Genomic DNA, 24186 nt, shown 5'->3' with positions numbered 1-24186 from the left:
AGGCACGGAGGGACCTTAAGCCGGACCAATCCATCCCTTATAACATTCCAGGGCGTAAGTTGAAAGTGTTTACGATTTCCAGGTTTATCGCCAACGCGACACCACCCCCAGACACTGCCTGGTGCGACAAGGACTGGACGCGCATGATCGTGTCGACATTCGAACGCCACTGTCGGAAGGCTGTCTGCGAGATCGGCACCGACGCGAGGCTATGACGAAGATGCCTACCTATGAGGGCTCGAACAGCTTGGCGCACTCGTCCAGTAGGTATATGGGTTAATACGCAGAGAAAGATTATGCGTTCATGCCTTCTTTACTCCAAAAGACCAATCCTGTTTCCTTCCAAAGCTTGAAGAAAGCGCCGCGGCGGAGACATCTCGTGAATAGCTCCGCCAACTTGTTCCTCAAAGACTCCAGACTGAATGTCCAGACCCTGCCTGGTATTTCGCCGGGTCCCGGCGTTTCGCGTTCTGAGGCGGCTGACTGCTCGGTCCAGCTCTTGTGTCGTAACCCCGTCTCGACAGCCCACTGCCTCGGCTGAACCGGGGGCGCGGAGAGGGATGATATCTACGTGTTTATACCAAGGGACCGAACCTGCGGCTCGCGTGCCAGGTACGGCTCTTGAAATGTTATTTTTGATTCCTTAGTTCTTTTTTAATTTTTGTACAATCTAATTCAAAAAAATATTAATTAGTGAGAAAGTTGAGAGCGAAGTTGTCGTAAAGATGTAGGCATACCCCTACATAGTGGGTCGTGCAGTCTTTACGGATTTTATAGCTTCGACAAATATAAAGTTATACGGAGGTCAGAATCTGTACTAACCCCTAAGCTATACAGCTTATACACAGGGGGCTTATATCCATCCAGTGTCGTTTTAAGGTCCTCCGATAACGCAAATGATTGATCATGTGGTCTGTTGGAGGATGTTTACATTTGCACAAAATATTAATACTACAATTATAGTAAATTCAATTTTCATGGAAAAATCTGACAAAATTATTAGCAATTGCAAAAATTTACGTACAATCATTCTTTTTATACTACATAAGTTATTACTTAAATATAAGTAATTTAGAAGTACCTATATACGGAAATATTAGAAAACGAATCTATTAAAAGTTTATCGTTTTTTTAATGTATAGCAGTTAGCGTTATCACTGCTAGTTTTCTCCCACCACTAAGTGATGACATACGTCAATTCACTACTTCATTCATACGTTGCGCATTCATTGTTAAAACATCGCGCAGTGAAGGCTAATACATTGACTTCAACATTGTGATGGTTGTTAATAATATATTATAACAATAAAACTTAGTGAAATGTCCTTGTGAAAGCGCTCGTGAAAGTGTGGGTTTTTTATGAATAGTTTTGTGTTTGTGAATATTTTTCAAAATAGTCCAGTCAAGACATATCCAGTAAGTATTGGAATGTATACACTTCGTTTGACATACCTAATTTGTTATTGTTTCAATATGTTATGGATAAAGCGATACACTATACATATATTCTGAGATAAAGAGTTAATTATACCACTAATATTGAATTTTTTATATTCTTCTTGTCTTAAAAAGAACAATTACAGATTTATTTGGTTTGTTTTTAACAACTGCTTGGATGTCGTATCTTTATGAAGCTAAAAATGAGTTTGAATATTATTATGCGTATTATTTATTGCTCTGCTGGAAGTATAAATAGGTATAATCACTATCTGATATTTCAAAAATTAATAGAGCGACTATAAAATGTGTCTAGAAGTTGTGATAAATTGATATTATTGCAAGTAATTATAGATAACATTTTTTAAAATAATTACACAGATTAAACTATCTATGAGTAAAACATTTACATTGTTTAATCTGTGTGCTTGTGCTTTATTCCTCTGAAAATAAACTTTAATATAACTACAGCATAATAATTTTATAAACAAACTATGTAATTAATTTAACATGTTGCTTTTGCTGTGAGATCTATATCAAATAAAAATTGTAATAGTATGTAGTAATATAAATTACTGTTTCCTTGGAAATGAATACACTTAAAGGCCATATAATTATGGCGAATGAGTGCTACAACCTAGTTAATGTAATAACTGTAAATAAAGTCATTAGATTTGTATGAACAAGTAAGAATCTAACAGTTAAATCTGATGAAGGATTTAGTTCTGTCAAGATTGAACATCAGCCCATTTCTGGAATTGGTATCTAAAGCTAAATTTAATTGAATCATTTAAAAATTGGTTAGGTAGATAAAAGTGCCTGGTTGGTAAAGGTGTACCCTTATGTATTGTAATACTTCTTAAATCTGCTATGAGGACCTTCTACCTGTAGTCAATGCCTGATGAATTATTGATAGAATGACAATATAACAATTTATATCTTTAAAGAATTATGTTACCAGTGCTGGCTACCATGTCGTAACCAATTCTTTATAACAATACAAATAGTATAATAAACTTTGGATAAATGATCACAAAGTCCTAGTTTATCTTTCTCTTTCTTTCATTAGAAGAAGCAGATCAATAAGCAATAGAGCTGCTGCTGGGGTATGGTCCTCTTGGGTATCCTTGAATTGGAATATTAAATATGTAGATAGTAATAATCAAAGCTGGAATCCCTATTCTGAGGATATTATGTCCAGCTATCCCATAGAATATTGTGCATTGATTATATGGCACCGCCATTGCTCACAAACAAGTTTCCTGAGGATTGTCAGCAGCATCCTCTGTATACCATGATAACACACTGCTATCACAAACCAACTGACAAGTGCAGCAATTGTGGTATATCCCCTAGATACCTATAGTTCATGCCTTGTGGTCAAGAGGATGAAATGGAAATACAATGACAAACAACAATGATGACTCCATGGAGCATGCCCAAGTTATCTAAGAGCTTGATGGCTTTCTAATCTATTTAATTAAATAATGTAATAGCACCAAGGGTCCTGAGGTAACCCTGAGTAACCTTGTGGTTACTTAATTTTAATGGCTTAGGCTTTTGCCCCTGAAACCTGAATAATCTGGAAATGCCAAATGACAATATGCATAACTTATATTTGAGAACGCATTGAGAAGTTAACTGTAAATGATTGGTATTTGCAGCAACATAATATGAAATAACATCTGACCAAGTTAAAGATGTTTCATATTTATTGTATTAAATATATCAACTATGGGATAATTAAGTATGCATTGTAATCCCTGGCTATATGTGTTATTTCCTAAAACTGACTTAATTGTCCTATTAAGTACCTATAAAAGGCAGTACAGGTCTTTTATGAGTTGTTCTTTGAAGGCATTGTACATATTTAGATGGCTAATCCAGTAATGGTGGTCACTCGCTTCCGGCCACATTTTCAAGCTGATAGTCACTATAAGCTAAGGAGCATATACATACGAATTTTTTTTCAAGATCAAACCAGGAATTAAATCTTGTAAATGAACAGCAGTAGGAAAGGCACATGTAATTGAAGATGTGCAACATTTGCTATTGGAGGATGAATGGATTCATATTCAAAGAGAGATCCTGTTGGGAGGCCTTGGAATGTCTGTACTCAATGTTGTTTTATTTCAAGCCATATTATTAAAACCCTAACCAGAGTCTAGCTAATCTATGACATGGTCATGGTCTCCCAGCAACATATCTTGTAATTTCTAAGAGAAGTGTACTTTTGTATGATGTTATATAACTTTTAAAGACAAAACCCTGTCAAAATTAAGATTAAATAAAAAATATTTTTCTTTTGCTCTGGTTCGCTCAAGTTTTGGTTTCTTCAAAACATGAGTGTTGTAGTGTTCACATGTAATAATTACTGCTTGAGTTACACAAGTTGCTTCTTAAACCTTTAGAAGCATTATGTTACTTCAATAAAGTACCATTACTATTTTTTTTTAAATTCTTATAATGAATTTTTTTTAAATTAGGTATCGTGTGTGTTCTCTTTTTGTATTTTTTGTCAGACTTTTCTTTGTAGTTATACATGATTAAACAATTTTTACTTACACAATACCCTGGCAAAGTACAGTTAGGTTTTAAAAGAGTATGTTTTATGCATGCCATTCTAGATTGTAAGATCCAAGATCTACAGACTTCCAATATTTACACCATATAAGTAGCTAGGTCTAATCTATTCATTGTTTCATGTTGTTCCAAGTATTGCAATGACGTAATTTAAAAGCAATATACATTGTGTTGACTAATTTGATGTTAAATTGTTCACACTATCAGCGGAGCATGGAATTGTGTAAAATATTATAAACATTGTAGGCAATAATTTTTTTGTTTGAGATAAGGCATGAATGAGTTATGTTTGACTATCATCTGCTTTTACATATAATACTGTTCTGCTGTGTATAACTTTGAACAACTTAATTTGATCTATCACAGTTAAATCATCATTACCATTTCATCCGTAAGACGTCCACTGCTGACCTGCCAATAAGACTAGTTGGAAGTGATATACTTCCAGCGTTCTCCAACTACCTTAATATGAACATTATCATCGGCTTTTCAGTTATAAGATGTCCATTTCTGGACATGGGTCTTCCCCATAGATTTTTGAATCGGTTGGAATCAGGCTGCATCCGTTTTCCGTAGACCTTTTGGTGTGGCATCTTACGCTTTAATATTAACTTATTGAGATTAACAAGCCCTAGCTGACATACGTAAACCCGTGCTTAGTAATTCACAGAGACCAGGTCGTATAAAACAGGTTCGTGCGCAGGGCAACGGGTGCGTCGTGGTATCCAATGAAGACCTGCTTGTTGACATGGAACTGCCAACAATCGTCCAGTTCCTTAAACAGGCAACAATTCATTACTTTGTACATTTATTGTACGTAACGCCATTTACAATATGATCACACCCGGTACATTCAAACGCCGCACCGTACTGACAACGAGACACTTACTCAAGTTTCCAAGTAACGCGACGAACATAAGACTAACCACGTGCCCTGTACACCATGGTTGCACAGACTTATTCAGACTAGGGGCCACTCGGGCAAATCATGAACTGATGGCGGGCCGGCCGTCAGAAGTATAGATAATTAAAGACAGTAAAGAATTGATAATAATTAGAATTCAATATATTTCGAATGTACGAGAATATTATTTTTGCTGTCGACGGGACACCGGTATTCGACCGGCGGGCCGCGGTCTGTGCATCCATGCTGTACACCGTCAACGTCACCGTCGCCGTTCTATTACTAATGCTCTCGTTTGAAACGAGGTCGAATCATATATCACAGGGGACGCCAACCTCCGATCTTACCTGAAAGAAGCGTTGTTGGAATATCTTCCGCTGCTTCATCTCCCCGCGCTTACGCTTTCCGAAGTTGTAGTAGTATTATAAGCCAGGGAATAGAAACCCGTGACGCCGTAAGTATCTAGATTCGGCCTTCCCGGGCACCCTTGTTTTGGAATGCTAAACTGGTATTATCGATGAGTGATCTTTTGGTCCAATCGGGGGGCCCTTGAATCTAGTTACTCCATGTAGCGTTCACCGAAAACCTCCCAATTCCGTAAAATAGTAGTATGTAGTAGCTCGAGTCCAGGCTACCCCGGAAAGTTTTGGATCTTCGATACCTTAAAGAGATTTTAGGCTAGGCGTCCTCTGAGGCCTGCCACCTCAAACCCGGAGGATCTGCAAATACCACATGTGCAGCAGTGACAGTTCTGTCCAAATAAAATTATAATTGCACGATTATGCGTTTAACACGTCCAATTTTTGTGGGTGGTTACAGTGGTTGAAGATAGTCATTACAACACCAAATAATATACAGTTTAAAATCGTCTTGTATTTCAAGGTTGTAGTTTAATTTAGATGAAATTTTCGAATAAAGTCAAATCATCATTAAAATAAAAGGTAAATAAAATTGTTTAATTTTAATTTCTTTTATATTATCTGGAAATGTTCCAGAAACCTAACTTTGAAAAATTTCGATTCATCATTTCTTCGCGCCTGGAAGCGCGCCAAAACACGAAATGACAGCAGATATTGTCTATGAACAAGATGGCCACTTGGCCATGCTTGACTATGGAGTTATGAAATTCATTCCGAGAAATTGTCACAACAAAGAAATTGCGTCATCTACTTAATAATAATAAATAATTATTTAAAAATATATTGAAATTACTATTAAACCGTGTGTTTTAGAAGACTACGTTTAATACAACTTACTATTCCCTATAAAGCAAATACATATATCTAAATGTGATAAGGGTAGTCCACCCCTAAATTTTACTTTTAATTTTTTAGACAATTTTTTTGGTTTTTATTTTATTATGATACAGCATACAAAAATACATACAAACCTAAATTTTCACCCCTCTACGATCAACCCTTATCTTACATTTGTTAATTAAAAACTTTAATTTTTTTTTGCAAAACAACGTTTGCGGGATCAGCTAGTATCTCTATAATCTACTGAAAAGATTTAGGGTTGTCGTGAGAAAATACCAGATCACATCTGAAACGAGCTTCCAACACAGTAATGGCTTGAAATTTGGTTGGGTGAGTGGAGTGTGGTCGGTAAAGATATGCACTGCAAAGAGGCAAGTTATGATTGTATATAGGTGATTTGGTTATAGTAAAAGTTTTTTATTTGAAAGTTTTGCTCATTTAACGTCAGTTACTGTATGGTACATCCACAACAATAATATAATAAGAAAAAGCATTTTTAAAATTTGGTCTACTAGTAACCTTTGGCGGTGCAAATATTGTAGGAGCCAAGAGCTAGTTGGATTACAATAGAAAAAAATAAATTAATGAGATTAAACATGTATGAAGTAGGTGTAAAAGATTTTAAGCTGTTAAGCTGAGCAAGTACCCGGCGATAAATATTGCACATCGACCTCTGTAAAGAGGCAATCGGCTAATTTCGGCTTCGTAGAGCATTATCTCTGTCGCACGAAATACAAACAGTCCGGTATCTATTAGATGTTAAAACAAGTATTATTTGCATAAGACATTGTAATAAAAATAAAATTAATAATAATTCTTGTATGCAGTTACTTCCATTTCACTATCTGTGCAATCAAAGAGGTTTTATTCCAATGTCTCATTTTAACAATAGGTATAACGGTGTTTATTATATGAACATGTTTTTTTTTTTTACCCCAACCTAAAGCCAAGTCTTATAGAAAAATTGGTGTATTTTATACAAAGAATGTTCTATGTATAGATAGATATAACTTAATATAAGTACATCGGCAACTTTAAAAGTAATTTTCATTAACAAATGACTATACATAAATAATGCACTGTGCACACACATTACTATAATTGATAAGTTGGTAATAACTCTGTAGAGATAATATCTAGCAATGAGGAAGTTCATCTTCGTCCTTGAAGGTTATGGGCTCGCTATTTTTCTTATCTACGATTAAAAACGTAATCATTTATTTATTCATTTTTGTTATCCAATTTAGATAATTTATAGTGAACATTTGTGTACAGAAGAAAAATGGCAGAAGAGCTCAATTTGACATGCCAATACATAAAATAAATACATTTTAAAAACTTTTAAGTTAAACGGTTTTTTGATACCCATTTTGTGGTGGTTGTGGAAAAATATGTACCTAGTCCGCCATATTAGAACGGCGTCCATCTTGAATTTTAAATTTTGACATAATCATCGTGTTTTACTAATGTAGCCTTTTCATTTAATACCCATATTGAGGGGGTTAAGGAAAAATATGTAATCCGCCATTTTGTATCGGCGGCCATCTTAGATTTATAATGTTATTGATTTTATTATATTGTATTGTCATCTAAATTAAATGTGTGTAACAAATTTCAGACCAATCTGACAACGGGAAGGGGCTTAAATTTCAATTTCTAATTTTGACCCAAACAAATAAATTCCGTACGAGTCGAACTAAATAAAACCGTTTAATAAAGGTTTGTGTATTCCAAACACGACCATATGTGTAATGTCAAGGTAATCGTCATTATGTAAGTCGAAATACGCCGTGACTATATCGTCGTTATATCTAGTGGGGGACTTATACATGTATAGTCTACTTTTGCCCCCAAGAGCTGTTGGTTGTATAAATAATGTGGGCTCTCTGTCATTTCAGATGAGCAATTCTTCAACCCAAGTTCTTCTTCGGATCATTATAATTTGATCTCCTAACTATGCTCCAAAATCTGTAAATTAACTTAAATCTTAAATCTAGCTTCAATCAAGGTTTTGTATATACGTTTAATAAAAATATACAATTTATTTCCGTTATTTAGCAGTGAGATACAAAGTCCTTAAATCACATTTAGGGTATTGACCGGTGGGTGAATGGAAAATAAACAAAATAAAAACCAACATTTTTCGAAGCGAAGCCCATAAGGTCGTTTTATAATGGAATGGTTTCAGTAAATACTATTTTATGTTTTTTAAATTGCTGTACTGCATCCTTATTGTAATTTATCTTTCATAGATAAACGCAAAACAATGATTCTAATATAGTGTACAAAAGTTATGGTCGCTGCCTGAAGTATGTAAGCGACGAGATGGATGTACGATTGACAAGACGCACACGAGATATTTGAGAATAGATCGCTTGAAAATTATCTACCTCCTCCGTCTTTCCAATCGGGTACCTCAGGAGTAGTAGTAGTAGTAGTAGTAGTAGTATAAACCTTGGTCAACACTAACTAACTGAATTACGTAAGCGATGAGACGGAGGTACAATTGACAAGACGCACACGAGATATTTGAGAATCCTTCGCTTGAAAATTATCTACCTCCTCCGTCTTTCCGATCGGGTACCTCAGGAATAGTAGGAGTAGTTAATAGTATAAACCTTGGTAACACTAACTGTCTGAAGTATGTAAGCGGTGAGATGGAGGTGCGATTGACAAGACGCACACGAGATATTTGAGAATAGATCGCTTGAAAATTATCTACCGTCTCCGTCTTTACCATCGGGGACTTCAGGAGTAGTAGGAGTAGGAGTAGTTAGTAGTGTAAACTTTGGTCACACAGTATGTAAAATATGTAAGCGGTGAGACGGAGGTACGATTGTCAAGACGCACACGAGATATTTGAGAATAGATCGCTTGAAAATTATCTACCGTCTCCGTCTTTACCATCGGGGACTTCAGGAGTAGTAGGAGTAGGAGTAGCTAGTAGTATAAACCTTGTTCACACTATCTGAAGTATGTAAGCGATGAGACGGAGGAGCGAATGAAAAGACGCACACGAGATATTTAAAAACAGGCATCTTGACAATTACCCGCCTCCCTCATTCGACCGCTTACATACGCGAAGTTGTAGTCATTTGGTTACGGACGATCATAGCAAATCTTAGGTAGCAGGTTCGATTTTGGACAAGATTAGATTATGTGAAATATGACACTAAAACAGTATAAAAACGGTCGATGAGTAGAACTTTAAAGGGAATTGTGTATATATCACACCACTGGTCTCTCGTGCTTTATATTTAGACTTTTTAAGAACTAGATCGCTTCTGGGGTCTGTTCAAGGTTTATAGACTGCCTTATTTTTAAATGCTAGATGTAACATTCTGTTACGGACTGAGGCCACATTGGTCAGAAAGATGCCTTAAGATTCTGAAGTGGAGATTACGGAATGGTAAGCGCAGTGTAGGATGTTCACCCACATAGTTGACAGATGATCTTAAAGTCTTTTGTAAGGTGTGGCGGAAAATCGGTTTAAAATCTATGCAGGTGATCGATGGGTGATCGGCTGAAACAATGATGATGATGATATTCTTTAAAGATGTATAATAAACAGAAACACCAATCAAAAATATCTATACACGTTTTGCGACTTGCAGTAAGTTACCTCCTATTCATGTATTTATTCCTTATTGATGGCAAGAAAACGGTAGCCAGGCCTGGACGAGGTGGTGTATGTTATATATGAAGATACTACAACTTTGATCAAATAGTGACTGCAATTATATCATTTAATGGAATCAGGCGTTACCTCGCGGAAGTCCATCCTAAGTAAGAAAAGGACCAATATTTAGCCACTTCCGCACATGCAGGGGTAGTCGTGCAATTTTTAATTTATCCACTATAACCATAACTCCTGAAGATGCCCCGTGGAGGGGTGAAACACGTGTTGAGTAATTTGGCGGTGGCGGTTGTGTGATTCGCATTGTTTGCCGCATACGCATTTATCAGCGGGCTGGCGGGCGGTGCATTTCATTGCACGACTACCACTGCATGTGCGGAAGTGGCTAAATATTGGTCCTTTTCTTACTTGCAATTATATCACTAATGGCTTCCAAATTGAAATTGATGTTCTAATTTGAATTCGAACGAGCGAGAATAATACAATTCTAAAAAGTGCTGTGGCCGTAGTGGCCAGTAAAACAGAGTAAATAATACGTCTCTTACGTTAAAAAAAATTCTTTCGAAGTTACGTTACGTTTCAGATGATGAAAACATTTAAGACCTAAAGCGTTTATTTCCCGTCCAGTGTGTGGCCTACCTTAGCCAATTGAGTGGAGCGACCCCGCCTCGCGTCGGCCAACGACCGACGGAACACCGGCGCAAAAGCGTAGTACGATTGGGGTTCCGTTATTAAAAACCCTCTGAAGCGAAATATTACTCGAATATTTAATTATTGCGATGGTAAGATGTTTTACGAAGGGTGTATATCTATAAGGTGAATGACCTTTTTTAAACCACTGAAAAAAACGGGTTACAGGCCGATTTCAACCAATCCAGAAGTGTTTTGGTGTATGCTTGTATTTTTCATATCTTTAGTGGTTGCCGGATTTAGCAATATACGTATACATTATACGTACGATTTTAGTAACGCTGCACTTTGCGTGAATTATAATATTTTCATATTGTTTAGTAAATTTATGTGCTTCACCTGATTAGTAATTGTTCTTTTTTATGAATCTGCGCTTTTTGCCAATTCACATTTACAGCAACACCTAGGTTGAGAAGACAGAGCGCTGAAGGCATATAGCATAAATCTTTTAACACTGCTACATTATACACACACATATTTATATATATATATACTTCGTAAGATTAGCAACTCTGTTGTGGGAAATACTATCCCATGAGATGTTTCTAAATTGAAGAGGGTTTTAAGGCTCTGGAATAGAGACCAACTCAAAGGCTGGCGAGCGAAGCGCAGGACAAGGTGGACGGACAATCGACCTTGTTAAGGTCTTCGGAAAATGCCACTTCCAACAGGTACTATTATCGATAAATAACAGAAGCAATCTCATGACACTACGGAACCCCATTTCTTCAAAGTGACACGCGCCTGTCCAAATGTTTGTGGTTTTATATAGTTTTGTGGGACGCCAAGCGCCTACACGCTAAGTGCCGAGAATGAGTCACCACTTGTGATTGTTTTTTGTGTTGATTTACTTTTGAATGTATTGTTTGTTTACTTTGTACATTATCAGTAGTGGGTGAGTGTGTATTGTGGTTTGAAGGTAATGTAGCTAAAGAATTATCGTATCGGATCATTTCGAATAGAGGCTCCCAAAAATTTAGCTGATGCCGGTGACCATCCGCAGCGATATTTCTACCATATTCTCAAAGTATAATAATGAAGACCAGATTTAACAATAGAAATTTGTGTTGTAAAGATTAAAAAGCTTTGTGGATAGCGGCGCTTTGCAAGTCTCGGTATGTACTGAATATGGAATATACAAGTTTTTACAAGTAACCTTTGCTGTTATCATCACATCACCACAAGATGGCAGCCAAAATATCGGGGCGAAAGAGATCACCATAAACTTGAATCATCAAGTTGTTACCACTGAGGTAAAACCGCCCAGATTCTTTAGGAACACAGGAACCCGAAGGCTGTGACGTATGCCCTGAAGGAGGTTGTACAATGGCATATATTCTTCCAAGGAGGTGGTGCACTCCTTGAGTAGGCATCTACTCTTGGTAGAATATCTCGAAATAGAGAAAAATCTTGTACGTAACACAGGCCCCAGCCGATAAACAAGTTCTATTCAAGGCTGTGGTACAGAGGCAGGTTCAAGGACGCTTACCATCAACGAGGTTTAGGAGCTAAAGACCGATGCGGTCATGGTTTTTCGTCAAACAATGGATACCCTCAGACTGTGTAAGTGTCCATCATGCGGTGGCAGCAATATCGCGTTACACGAACGCATCCGTGTAGGAGGAGACTTAAGATGCGATCGCAAAATTCGGCAAATACGGCAACTGCTTCACATATATTTAATGGAATCAGGCGTTACTTCGCGGAAGTCCATCCTAAGTAAGAAAAGGACCAATATTTAACCACTTCCGCACATGCATTGGTAGTCGTCAAATCACTCAACACGTGTTTCACCCCTCCACAGCGCATCTTCAGGAGTTATGTTACACCGATTAGTGCCAAAAACATGACTCTGTGTTTGTGGTTAAATATTGGTTCTTTTCTTGCCTCACATATACTGGCGTACAACCTGAATAGGAACCTGAATACAGAATAGGGATGAGAAAGTGACACGTAATTTTAGAAACTGGACATTTTGAGGGCGTCGTGAAAAATGAACAAGACAACAATGATTTAATATAATAATTTAGTTTAACATAAATAGTTTACGGCTTAAGGTAGAAAATAGTTTAAAAGACTTGGTAAACACTTTAACAAGCATAAACGCGAGCAAAAAAACATTCGGTAATAATAATAACATTAGATGCAATTTTAAAAACAAAGGCACGGACGCTAATGTCTGTGGAATATAGATAGAATAGAAGTAACTGTTGGTGAGTTTCTTAAATTATTATCTGCCTATATAGCTCTTGTTAAGCCAACATTCTAATTTTTATTGTCGAAGTGGATACCGCTTTCGAATTGTGAACCTCTATTGTTTTATCACGCTAACTTAGACTCCCGTAGAATCTCCTGGATCACTTGGGCCACTTTGGAAAGTCAGGATCTTGAAGGAGGGTGACCTTCACCCCACGTGGCTTCTACTACAAGACTTCCAATCTGCCGTCTATTTAAGTAATTCGCAAAATAAAAAATGTCGACATTTCGTAATCTTTATGACCAACTTTATCGGCTTATCGATAGTTTGCAAAGAGCAAATGTAATTAGACGACTTGAGGGATCCTTTGTTCTCTTTATTTTAAAGATATAAAACACGAACCACTTCATTAAAGACGTTAAATGGCGCAGCCGGCCATTTACCCGATGAGGCGTCACGTCTATAACAATGGATTGTTTGCTTTGGTTTTAAACACACAAATACGATATAAATCCCTCCTTTCGTCGTGTTCCTGTTGAAGATCGTGACCCTTTTTGTAATGTCGATCTATGTTACTCCAACTATACAGCGTGGGCGTACCTAGGTTGGATTTGGATCCCAAGCCGCATACACAACATCAACAATACACAGCTCTACTCGTGTAGAGCGGTTTACTACTTGTGAACGAATTCGTGCAACTCGAATGCGTTCATCCAGCTTCTGTTTTATTTTTAAGTATTAATGTATGAACAAGTAGTAATGTATGAACAATAAATTTAATGTTGCATAATAAAATAGTAAGGAAACCTAAAATGTAGTGGTTGAGGATGGATATATGGCTAATGGAATGAAAGAGAAAGACTGGGAAAATTGTAGAACGAAAGAAACAGTACGACAGATAATATGATACATGAAAGAGGAAAATGATAATAATAAAAAATTATATGAATATATTATTAGAAATAAAAAATCCCTGTCCCACACGAGATAGAGGAACTAGAGACCCCAATAACGGGGACCATTAAAAAAGAAAAAAAAGCCCCCGGGCTAACAGCATCAACTTCAACCGAAACCCAAGCAAGCAGGTCGTCGGTGGTATGTTTTGCTTCAGCTACTATCGGTATCGATTGTGGTTCGAACCTGATCTGACCTCGGCCATCCATCTTCCTTTGTAGTGATCAAAAGCATTTCAAAATTAAATTCTTTTCTTTTTGAAAATTCTTGTTTTTAGTATTTGCGAATTTGCGAAATAATTTAAATTATAACACAATAGTGATATCTATTTCGACAGTCCTTTATATGAGACTTTACCAGTAACTATTTGCCGCATTTATACCAATCCATTTTTATATATGTCTAAAATATGTTTATTGTGTTTATTTTGAATATAATAAATATCACGAGTTATTTAAAAATAAATAAAAAAACCTTTCATTCACTTTGTTTGACATGATTAAGGAAAAATAATCCTAAATGTATATGGCATTCTAAGAAACTTGTTTTCCAGCCGTGGTAAAATTATATGATTATGTAATTATCAGTTATCTATGTACATAAACATTTCAGCTATATGACGTCCACTGCTGGGCATTGGTCTTCCGATAGATTCATACAAAATCTTCCGTCGACCTTATTGAAGTCGTCTGACCACCTTGAGGGTGAACGTTCTGCGCTGCGCTTGCTGTTCCGTGGTCCGCTTCAACTTTTAATTCGTTGAACCTCATTATTTTTATTGCAATTTATTTATCTTACGATGGATTTCTTGTCTGTGTAAGTAAGAAAATGACCTTTTGAAAGTCTCATGTGTTGAAATCAGTACGTTGATGTCGAAAGCACTGACTATTACTTGATTAGGTGACTTGATGGGTTAGATATTTAATGGAATCAGAATTCATCACTCTGTGTTTGGCACTAATCGGTGTAACATAACTCCTGAAGATGCCCCGTGGAGGGGTGAAACACGTGTTGAGTAATTTGGCGGTAGCGGTTGTGTGATTCGCATTGTTTGCCGCATACGCATTTATCAGCGGGCTGGTGCACTTTATTCCACGACTACCACTACATGTGCGGAAGTGGCTAAATATTGGTCCTTTTCTTACTTGATAGGTTAGATCTAAACATGACCCATGTACATACGATTCAACTTCATCTAGTTTGTACATCTTGCAATGGGCAATATCTTTCTTTTACAGTAGTATCTCTCTTAATGTTACACAAACTGAAAAAATATCAAAGTACATTTGCTTACTGAGGGCTACTACATTGTAAATAACATAAAAAAACTGGCAGACTTTACAACTAAGTAATTTTGCATAGTCCCTCTAAGTTTTTTTAGCTCGTTCTCAGATCTGAGCTATTTCATCCGAACAACTGGTAGACTCAACGTCAATAAGAGATATAATCCATCGTATGTAGAATATTTTTTTTTTATTTGGTCGATAGCAACTAAATGAAACGAAGTTTTGCCCCCATATTAGTTGAAGTAAACCTTTACCTTGCGCGTTTAGTAACTCCATGAAGCGACAGTTTAAAGCAGGGCCTTTGTATCCAGTTCAATATTTTTGCAACGATTAAATTTTTTTTTTGGCCCCCGCTATTGGGAGTCTCTCGTACCCCTATCTTGTCTGGGACAGGGACTTTATTTAAACGATTTAAGTCTAGGCTCTTGAAGAAGCAGTTTACAGTGCGGTTTTAATATGCAATGTCAATAAATAAATCACAATGGTAGTCGAGTGTTTGAGACAATCATTATGACATATGTATTGCACATGTTAATTATTTACAAACAAGAAACAATGTATCAAACTGCTTTAACATGTCGACTGCCTATTGACGTATCTGCCCGAAATAAAGTAGGCTATATTATATCGAATGATCTTAAAAATACAGTTTAAAATCGCTTGCTCTATGTACTTCGGACCACAGGATCAGAAACAATATTTTCATTTATTTAAAATTGGTTCCCGACACTGACAGGTTACACGTTGCTGCAAACGAAGGGTTGAGTAAACGTTATGTTTTAGGAATAAATTTTTTTATTTATAAAGGTCAGAAATTATTATTCATGAGTGAAACAGGATGACATTTGTTAGGTTAATTATTTCTATGATAATTATAGAATATTACAAGAAAGTTGAGTTGGCCTGCAGATTACAGCCGATAGATGCCCACCTCAAGGTATATTCCTCTCTCAAACGGACACGACGGTCTTGCCTTAGGTGCATCCAGCGAAATCGTCGCATCACCTATAGGGGGACCTATACCCACATCGTCTACCTCTAGATATTGCTAGTAGTTACTTAAAACCTTAACTTATAAGAACCCATGGCAGATTTTGACCTCTTCTAAAGGTCCCTAAACATCTTTTTTCGATAAACCGCAACTATAGGACCTTATACTGTGTTTGGGATAAACACGTCAGCTTGTTCGTTATTTTGCATATAGTGTTATCATATTGTACAGCTTTCTACGCAAATACGAAAGAGACGGACTGTGTTGCTATCTCTTGCTGATGACCTCGATGCACGAGTGCGTTCATCAGGTCAATGGCGTACATTGGTATAACGTCGTAACCTATTGAAGCTTAGCAATTTCCTATGGAGACGAAGTGAGCAGTAACATGTTTGGATAGAAACATTTACGGTGAATGTATCTACTACAAGACTTCTAAAAATGTACCCTAAAAGAGTCATGATGAGAGCTATGGATTAAATTAGGAATGAGGAAACCAAATAAAAGCCACCAAAAAAAAACCAAATAGCCGATATAGCTTAACGGATTGGCAAGAAATGGCAGTGTGAGTGGCAGATCAGAAGGCCGCTGAAGCTCCAAGGTTTTGACCACGTGGGAAGACCGCGGACCGGCAAGCCCAGCGTAGGAAGTAAACTCATCAGATAGTTAACCCTGTTGTCTTCGATATTAAGTCAAGGGTTACTACTCCTTCACCAGTTTTTTTTAAACAAAAAGCACAATTTGTTTCGTGACATGCGAATAGAATTCTTAATGTCTTTAATAAATTAACTATTTGATGATTGTTATTAGAACAAACTCAATGCACAATTTTATTAACCCTTTAACTCTTTGTGTCGAGTATACTCGTCGGAGCGAAACAATTTTTTGCACAATGGCGAGTATACTCGTCGTGAAGATAAATAAATCGCATTCCTGTCATTAAACGAATCAACTGTACTTTTTTGTCTCACAAAGCACAAAAAAGGTCTTTTAGAAAATGTTCATTTTAGAATATTCGTTAGTTTGGCAATCTCGAAAAATAATATAAGAAGAGAATCCAGATATTGGTGCCTAATATGCACGGCAGCATTAAGTGCTGCACCTTGCTTTAAAAACCGTCATTGCCCTTAATTTAAATTTTTAGTTTTGTAACTTAGATATTTTGAAATTCAGTTGGTCTTTTATTACTTCTGTTTTCATTTCTATAGTGCTTTAATTTTATCTTTATGTGATATTTTTTTATCGATGAATTTAATTTTGTTTGTTAACAACGAATATTAATATATATATTTTCTAAAAAAAAAAACACGCAACGATTGATTTTTAATCATAATTGCCTTCTGTTATAGACAGAAACATTTTACTATTTTTATGACGAGTATACTCGTCTTCGCTTGAAAATAATCAAGCAGGCAGAAAAAGTTTTTCTAAAAAAAAATTAGACGTTAAAAAGGGTTAAAAGAATAACATTATGCAGCAACACCTCCCGACTCATTGAACGGTGTTTTTCCGTCACATTCGTCCGATTTCATAAGCAATGTTCAACTTATACATTTTCCAAGATTACCATCGATTTGCGACAGTCGCTTCCAAGAATATCTTCTTACTTCTACTACTACTTAATTGTAATGATCACTAACATGTTTCGACATTCATGTAACAAATTCTTTTAATATAAAAAAGACACGGTTGAATTTAGTAATTAAAACATCAAGACAACAAAGAAAGGAAAAGTGTACACCTATCCCCCGATTTACACGGTAGATACGTTCCTGAGAAAAACGTGTAAATCGAAAATTAAAAATTTTCAAGTCAAAACCGTGTAAATCGAAAAGCTTTCAGAAAATGCATAATTTTGCTATTTAACGGTTGGGATTTTTTTCTATATTTTTAGGTGTACACAGAAATAAAAATAAAATGCATTGACAAGTTAAAATATTTAATGTATTACAGGAACACTGTTTTTTTTTTATTTAATTACAATATATTAAACAGAAGAACAAAAAATAAATCAAAGGTTTTATTATCCTTTATCACTGTCAGAAATTACTCTCATTCTTTTTTTCGGAATCAAAGGTTCGAATTCACTTTCATCACTCCAAGTTATTTGTGCCGGTTCGATGTTAGAAGCAGAAATATTTACATTACGAGAGATGGTAATAAAATCGGTTATTAACAATTGCTCCGAAATTTTGTAAGATCTTTGTAAACTTCTTCATATTGAGCCAAGTCAGCACAAAGGCTCGGGATTCCCCGTGAAACGTGTAAGCACACGTGTTCAATCACAGTAGCATTTAGTAAAGTGCGATAAAAACCAAAAAAAAACTTATTTCGAAAACCGTGTAAAAGCGAAAACGTGTACCGTGTAAATCGGGGGATAGGTGTATATTGATATAACGGTTCTGGAATAAACACAGTCTGCACACGACGGCGGCGGACTGACGGAACGAAGCGATCGACACTAAAGCCCGTCTCCCCCCACCCACCAGTTTTTAGATATTCACCATGACCCGTTATCCTCATTTAAACATTTTTTTGATGCATAGCATTCTTATAACAATAAATTATTATCGACATCTGACCTTCATCGCTATTATCATTTCAGCTGCATGCGTCCACTATTGGACATTACCACCTCCACAGACTTCCAAGGTCATCTGTCCACTTTATGAGTGGACGTTCTACGTGGTCCTAGCGGCCATTCATTTTGCGTCATATGTCGCCTGCCATTTAAACTGCAATTGGTGGGGCTATCTCGGCTACTTTCGATTTCATTGAGAAATCCCAAGCATAACACTTTCCGTGGCTTTAGCAACCGTGAGCACGCTAATGAAGTTTAGAGTGAGAGATCCCATGTTAATACATGATCACGTGCAATCATCATGGTGACACACATTTGTCATAGATCTTCGTCTTAAGGTACTGAAGGAAATTGGACGAGGATATGTTTCGTAATTTCCGGAACGCTGTCCCGCCGAGTTGGATTCGACGATTGACTCTTTTTCTCTAAATTAAACTTAACTAGTTTATCTGTTTGCTTCAGATATATTTTCAGACACTCACTGCAATTCATAGACTTCGATCTTGCAACAAAATTCCGGGCATAGCAACTCTATCGCCTAGGTCATATTAAGCATTTCTACACTTATTTTTTTACGTAGAGAAAATAAATCAAAAATAGCTTTTCTATCATTAAAACCAGCCAGATACAAATGTATAGTCAAAGAGATTTTATTACAAATGAATATAAATTAAATATACTTATTTGCAACAGACATCATCCCCGATAACGCTCATGTTCTCACGTGACTGGGATTTTCCTTATCTAGTCGCCTCGTTAAGCGGCAGTAATATGCTTGTTATGATTAACGACTGTTGATCTTCAGTGCGGGTCAGTGGACCTCTGATGTAACCGTCTATAATCTTAGTTTTTAACACTTGAAACACCGCTTGCGTTTTTTACGTTATGTATAATGTATTCTCCGGACAGAGTTATACCAGAAAATGTAGAAGAAACATTTAATTGAATCAGGCGTCACCCTGCGGAAGTCCATCCTAAGTAAGAAAAGGACCAATTAGTGCCAAACACAGAGTAACTCTGTGTTTGGCACTAATCGGTGTAAAATAACTCCTGAAGATGCCCCGTGGAGGAGTAAACACGTGTTGAGTGGTTTAACGGTGGCAGTTGTGTAATTCGCATTGTTTGCCGCCAACACTTATCAGCGGGTTGGCGGGCGGTGTACTTTGTTGCACGACTACCACTGCATGTGCGGAAGTGGCTAAATATTGGTCCTTTTCTTACTTAATGTAAAAAAGACTTTGGATTTATTAACACTATGTTTATAATTTTACTCAGGATCATTAACAAAATTAGAAGAATCCAGTTTGACAGAATTGAAAATCAAATTGAGCTTCTTTATGATGACATTCTTCAACCTATAAAGCCATTAGTTTTATAAATGCTTGGACATTGACCAAACCCCACAGAAAATACAGTTGAGATTTTATATTAGACTCAATGTCAAACTCTTAATATGGTAGTAGAATAACAATTAGTTTTTACTCAAACTTTTATTATCACATTAAAAATAGTTTATACTATTATAGGATTTATATTAAAGTTTTTATTTAATAGACTTTATAAATAAATTACGTGATGGTTCAGGCATGTTACATGGCGTGTTTTATAATAACGCAAAGTAGGCCACAGAAGAGAAACTAATTTTATGAGGTGGGTTAGATATGAGATAAAGATGCGTTTACATCTGTGGTTATTATGTCACGAACGTATTTTCTTGTCTTTGTAATGATTTATATCGATTTGACTTTAAATTTTGAATCGCTGCGCCTTAGGAAAATGCGGCGTGGTGGGGGCAGAGGAAAAGGAAAAGAAAGTCCAAGGAGTATCCAAGGCGAGCGTTGACGATGAACTGATGAAACGGAGCGGTTTATATTTTTTTTTAGCTGCAGAGAAATGTATGAAATAGCATTTCTTTATTATTTTTCGTTCCTCGTGAAATAAACGACATCATTACATTAGTCAATTTTTTATTTATATAGATTTTTTTTAAAATCTAAACTAAGAACGCAAAAATGACAGATGGCATTTCCCGCCACAAGTCCGTATTGACTTATTCCACGCCTTTTGAACCACAGACAACGCAAATGTTTGTATCAATTAACGCAAACTACCTTTTTAATCTACTTATCACGCCATCAAAGCCATTCGTATAATTGTTCTGTCCTTACATTTCAGTGCAATACATTTATCCTCGTAATTGCATAGTTGAGTGGTTTACAGATTAATTTTGTATCTTTATTTTATCGATTTTAATAGCTGTATCGATTATTGGTAATTGTACCATGAGGTTATGACATAAAAATATATAGGTTAAAACTTTTTAATATCCTGATTTTTACTTTTATACAGTATCTATGTGTTAGTCGGACAAATTATTCACTAGCAAAGTCGAGGTAAGGAAGCGTTTACATCCTTAATTCGCAAAGTGTTTTAGGTGGACCTCAGAGTTCCACGGGAGACTCGATGGGGGTCTAAGTTGAAGTGACACATATTCAATTCATTATTCAACTTTATCTAGCAAATATGTCAATGGTTCTTTAGGAAACTTGCATAGCGATATACCAAAGATGTCAATGTCAGGTGACTTACCTATATTCTGCACAATCTAATATGGATGAATTTTAACCCGTATTGGAATGGATAGTGTATAAAAGGTTTTTTTAATTGGAATATGTAATGAATGTGTGTATTTAGACGGCCTTTTATATGACACGTTACCAATAATATGTATCAAACGGTTGCATCAAGCATGCAAACATGCAAACTTGCATGCAAACTTAATGGCATTTGCAGATTCCGTTAGTTTAAGATGAAAGGGCGGGGAAGACGCTTATTCTAAGCCCTTTTTTGAGGTGGTGATGCTCGAGGGCTCCCGAAGGAGTTGGCCGCTACATTCTCCACATTCTAAGTAAAAATTGAAAAAAGTGATGACAAAAAAGTGACTAAATTTGTTCTGGACTATTCTTAAAAGTAGAGCTTTTTTTTGACGAGAAGGATGTGATTACAAGAATTTTCATTATTACTCTGGTTTTCATCAAATTGGTTTCTTTTGGTATTCTACTTTTAATATAAATATTTGATTTATTTATTTATATTTATCTATATATATAGTATAAAGTTTATAGCTCTAAAAATAAATGAACGCACTCTTAAACATTGATCGGTGCAGGTGTCAACTACTCGACAATCAATGCTATTAAAAATCCAGTTGTCACTTGAGGCGTGTTATTACAGTATAGTGTTTGTTTCTATATATTTAGGTCACTGCCGATCTACTTGAACGTCACGGAATATTTTCGCTTGTCCAGTGCGCAAGCGCTTGTCAAACTTTATTATAATTGTTATTAGAGAAAAAGAAGATCTGCAAAAGCGCCTAGGTCATGGAAGTAGCTCGAATAATTGGTCATCTGCGGTTATAGTGGGCGTGGCACATCGGCTTACAGCCAACGGCAGACAAAGTCGCGGGACAAAGTACGGGCATCGCAAAACCATCGTGGCGATTTTTGGGGGAGGCCTAGGTCTTGTTGTGTGTCTTTCGGCTGTCCTGATGATGAAGAAAAAAAGTATCACTAGTCATTAATATAATTTTGGTGATTATAATAGAAATACAAAACGTCCTGTGAGACCTGAACGCTCCGGCAGTTTAAGCAACAAATATGTCCTTGCCGTTGGTGCGTCGATATTTATGTCCTATAACAAGATTTTCGTTTATTCAGCATCATATTGGAAACCTCAAGTTATCTTTCTAATAACTTATGCTTTAGAGCAAGGGTAACAAGCTCTCAGGCCACGCGGCCCCGCTAAGTAAATATTGAAAGTAGCCTCGGGCAATAAAATTACTTCGAAAAGAGGAAAATCGTATGTGAACAATAATTTAACTTTAAATATGTTTATTACAATGTACTAGTCAAAATTAAAATATTTTTTTCTATGAACAATTATATTTTTTGCAGCCTACATAAAGTTAAACATTACTTATTTGGTCCAAGCTAGGTTTTGAATTTTAAACACCTGAAATTGAGAATGAGCTCGTTGGTTCCTTTCTAAGGTTGGAATCCATATTAAGTAAGAAAAGGACCAATATTTAGCCACTTCCGCACATGCAGTGGTAGTCGTGCAATAAAGTGCACTGCCCGCCATCCCGCTGATAAATGCGTATGCGGCAAACAATGCGAATTACACAACTACCACCGTTAAATCACTCAACACGTGTTTCACCTCTCCACGAGGCATCTTCAGGAGTTTTGTTACACCGATTAGTGCCAAACCGGCTCTATGTTTCCTACCACTGCATGTGCGGAAGTGGCTAAATATTGGTCCTTTTCTTACTAAGGATGGACTTCCGTAAGGTAACGCCTGATTTCATTAAAAAAATCCACATTAAGTTTTGTAAATGACGTGAACTTTATTGTAAAATTCATGTATTTTGTCACTGATATACCGTTCAACTATTTTTTTTATGTGGCATACAGTGCTGCCTTATTGGTATTCGCATATTCCGCAAGTTAGTGATGGCCTGGCGCAGAGGACGCTCAGTCTAAAAATACTTTTACTACTATTTTGGAGGTCGCCGAGAGACCCTCCATAGACCTCATAAGACCCAAGGGGTCTCCACGAGGTAACCTCGGCTTGTACTGTCACTTCATTATACCCTTTTAACATTCAGACTCAAGGGTCGAAGAGTTGGCGTTTTCTCGACTTGGTCGGTTGTTATTGGCTGGCTTACTACAACACAGTTTCTAGAATGATCGGGGGTTGGTGACCCTCTGTGATACACGAGCAAGCCCTGGTTTCTACTAGGCTGGTTGGTTTTTGAACGATTATGGAATGTTTTTAACGATGCCTGTGTTAACGTCGTCGCGTCGTCCGGAAACTAAAACACATGTCGCGGTCTCAGGACGGCGCGGCGTCTGAATGTGCTGGTTGTATCTGTTTTGTGTGTGACGTCACAATCTACGTACTTTGTCAATAGACAAAAGTAGTTTAACGTCGATTTACAAGTACAATCGCCTTCTCTTGTGAATTGATAAGTTTATATTTTTATTTGAAATTTTTTTCCATAACGTAAATGACTTGTTTAAACGTAAATAAAATGAGTATCAGTTTGAGAAGCGCTGAACTTTGAGCTAAGTAATAAGCGTGCGTTCGGTATGAGTGTTGATTGGACATGTCTTAGGGCCAATTGCCTTATTGTGCGCCGGACGTGACGTCACCGTCACTCAGGTCACGACCTGAGTAATACCAGTATACCAGTCTTATATTGAACAGAAACAACAGAAAATGATCCTGAACATATATCGGCCCTGGAAAATCTGAAGAATGACTCTGTGTTTGGCACTAATCGGTGTAACATAACTCCTGAAGATGCCCCGTGGAGAAATGAAACACGTGTTGAGTGATTTGGCGGTGGCGGTTGTGTGATTCGCATTGTTTGCCGCATACGCATTTATCAGTGGGCTGGCGGGCGGTGCATTTCATTGCACGACTACCACTGCATGTGCGGAAGTGGCTAAATATTGGTCCTTTTCTTACCTGGAGAATCTAGTTTGTTATTTTTGGCACTGTCTAACCATGTGTCTTGCTTGAGAGGACAGGTAGGGATCTGTCCTGTGGATGGCTAAAGACCCATGAGACGAAGTCTTTTAGGATAGCCTTACTAAAAGGATC

At 36.7% G+C, this 24186-nt stretch overlaps 1 protein-coding gene across 2 annotated transcripts in view; it reads left to right on the top strand.

Moving 5' to 3' along the window:
* Positions 1-1240: 1240 nt before the first annotated feature.
* hrm (hermes) overlaps positions 1241-24186 on the top strand; it is a 72334-nt gene continuing 49388 nt past the window's right edge. For both annotated transcript variants that reach the window (XM_068771257.1, XM_068771258.1), the window contains exon 1: positions 1241-1416. The gene's annotated coding sequence lies outside the window, so the exon portion shown is untranslated. The remainder of the gene's footprint in view (positions 1417-24186) is intronic.

Source organism: Battus philenor, unplaced genomic scaffold (assembly GCF_028537555.1).
Source record: "Battus philenor isolate CCGP_79_NKW_IND1 unplaced genomic scaffold, ilBatPhil1.0.hap1 SCAF_30, whole genome shotgun sequence".
Classification (NCBI taxonomy): Eukaryota; Metazoa; Arthropoda; class Insecta; order Lepidoptera; family Papilionidae; genus Battus; species Battus philenor.
The sequence above is the reverse complement of the archived record's forward strand: the minus strand, read 5'-3'. Positions and strand labels throughout refer to the sequence as shown.